Below are 2,500 nucleotides of genomic sequence, written 5' to 3'. Positions count from 1 at the left end.
TAAAGTTTGAAAATAGGTCAAGATCATTTCGGACCTAAGGCCTCTTATCATTCGCTTTACCAGATAAGAATAGAATCCGAAATGTTGCATGCTCCAGCTTTCCTGAGGGAACTTCGGAGGGAACCAGCTACTAGATGGTTCGATTGGTCTTTCGCCGCTATGCCCAAAGTGCACATCAAACAGATTAGGCATAGTTCACATCATCTTCACATCCAACGCACTCGCGGTAGTTATGGCATCGAGTGCCTGGTATAACAACCGGGGATGGAGGGACGAGCAGAGAGTCTCATCCGTAATCCCGCACAAGTTTCAAGTTATGTTTTTTGCGCCTTTGGTGTTTCAACTGAGTACCATTGGCTCGCGCGCAAGATAGACTTCTTGGTCCGTGTTTCAAGACGGGTCCCGAAGGTACCTCGATATTATCGTTGCCTCAGCCGTCACTGGGAGTGACGGTCTGCGTGGAAATCCATCACGCGTCCGGCTGCACACCACGCAACGGTAAGTGCCAGGTTACGATGTTCGTCTTTCGACCTGAGCGTCGCTACTGTGGGACTAACAACCAGATGCCAAGGGGCAATTGCCGGACCTGTAGTCGTTTTCTTGACTAGCGGTTTCGTAATGGATCGCAACGTCCTCGTAAAGCAGAAGATAAATACCCTTCAGCAGACCAGTGAAGGCCAGCCACATTGGCATATCTCCGCTTTGGATAATCGAGTTCAACGGGCTTGACCCTAGGCAGTTTCACGTACTTTTTGACTCTCTATTCAGAGCTTTTCAACTTTCCCTCACGGTACTTGTTCGCTATCGGTCTCGTGGTGATATTTAGCTTTAGAAGGAGTTTACCTCCCACTTTGTGCTGCACTATCAAGCAACACGACTCCATGGAAAAATTTTCCACCATCAGCGCCGTCCTACGGGCCTATCACCCTCTATGGGAGTAAAAGCCACATTCTAGTTGAACTTGGACCTTACGCTGGGCATGGCAGATGACAAATTTTCCAGTACACGGAACGGGTAGACACACAAGTGCATCACCCCTACGTGCTGAGCTCATCCCTTTTCGCTCGCAGCTACTCGGGAATCCTTGTTAGTTTCTTTTCCTCCCTTCATAAATGTTAGGGGTAGTCACACAATATTTGAGGCCACGGTTTTAGACACAGTGTGTCCTCGAGTCAAGTGTACGCGCGCACCGATGTGGTCGTCGCACTCGAACCGAGGATCTTAAATGTTTTGCCACCACATAAGGTAGCAAAACACCATGCTGCGTGCGTACTCTCGTATACTGTATCGATTTTAGACCCGGGAGCCCGGTCTACCTCAGTGCACCGCCCCAGCAGTCGTGAAAGCCTCATTGCTCGGAATCTGTGCAGTCTTTCCAAGCTTGTTTATAACCCTTATAATCATTCTAGATACGCTCTAGTCATTGTAATATTATCACGACTGCAACCTTTCTTAGTCATTTGTTACATTTTATGACTGCAACCCTCGATCGATACCTACGAGAGTACAACACAGTTAGATGTATAAATACAAGCACTCAAAATTGTGTACATCGCGTTGTACGATGTGTATTATGCGTTCAACTTGTCAATGTTCATGTGTCCTGTAGTTCACATTATGACTCGCATTTAAATGCGGTCTTCATCGATCCACGAGCCGAGTGATCCCCTGCCTAGGGTTTGATGGTTTGTTATGCATTCGCATGTATTCAAAAATGAAACACTGTTTTGATGGTTGCACAGTACTGCAAGAGTTCTGTACAGGATGACCAGACCTACCGTGCGTGTTTGCACGGACCACGCGTACCGTGGTAGCGTAGCGCGTTATAAAATGAACCTATCACGCGCTCACTCGGTGCCGCGATATTGACTAGCCAGCCTTTTGGTAGTTTACTCCGAGAGCCATCCATACTACCTCAATGTACCGTCCCAGCCGGGTAGTCAAAACGGCTGGCTGTGTGCACGCTCTCGGTGGTAGATACGTACATGCATCTCCGAGTGCGCACCGCTCCGCAGAACGCGTATGACGTTCCGGTTCGATGGTGTAATTTTCATATACGCTCATGAACGACAAAAAATACACCTCTGTGCGCGCACGACAGCCCTCACATCGACACACGAGTCGGGTACACTCGACTCACCTCAATGTACCGTCCCAGAAGGGCAAAATTCACATGTCCAAGCCAAGCCAACTTTGCTTCTTAAGCCAACTTGGCTTAACATCCTTAAGCGAATTTGGCTTGACGACGACACCTCTGTGCGCGCACACGATCGACACACGAGTCGGAGTACACTCGACTCACCTCAATGTACCGTCCCAGAAGGGCAAAATTCACATGTCCAAGCCAAGCCAACTTTGTGTAAGCCAACTTGGCTTAACATCCCTTAAGCGAATTTGGCTTAACGACGACACCTCTGTGCGCGCACACGACAGCCCTCATATCGACACACGAGTCGGAGTACACTCGACTCACCTCAATGTACCGTCCCAGAAGGGCAAA

At 48.8% G+C, this 2,500-nt stretch overlaps 2 pseudogenes; both read right to left on the bottom strand.

Annotated features, from left to right (window-relative positions):
- LOC119765707 overlaps window positions 1-1,145 on the bottom strand; it is a 3,287-nt pseudogene extending 2,142 nt beyond the window's left edge.
- A 386-nt stretch (window positions 1,146-1,531) lies between these two features.
- LOC119765702 lies at window positions 1,532-1,680 on the bottom strand (annotated as a pseudogene).
- Between the last annotated feature and the right edge of the window lie 820 nt (window positions 1,681-2,500).

Source organism: Culex quinquefasciatus, chromosome 1 (genome assembly GCF_015732765.1).
Source record: "Culex quinquefasciatus strain JHB chromosome 1, VPISU_Cqui_1.0_pri_paternal, whole genome shotgun sequence".
In the NCBI taxonomy this organism is placed as follows: domain Eukaryota; kingdom Metazoa; phylum Arthropoda; class Insecta; order Diptera; family Culicidae; genus Culex; species Culex quinquefasciatus.
Note: the sequence above shows the minus strand (reverse complement) of the source record. Positions and strands in the feature narration are given on the sequence as shown.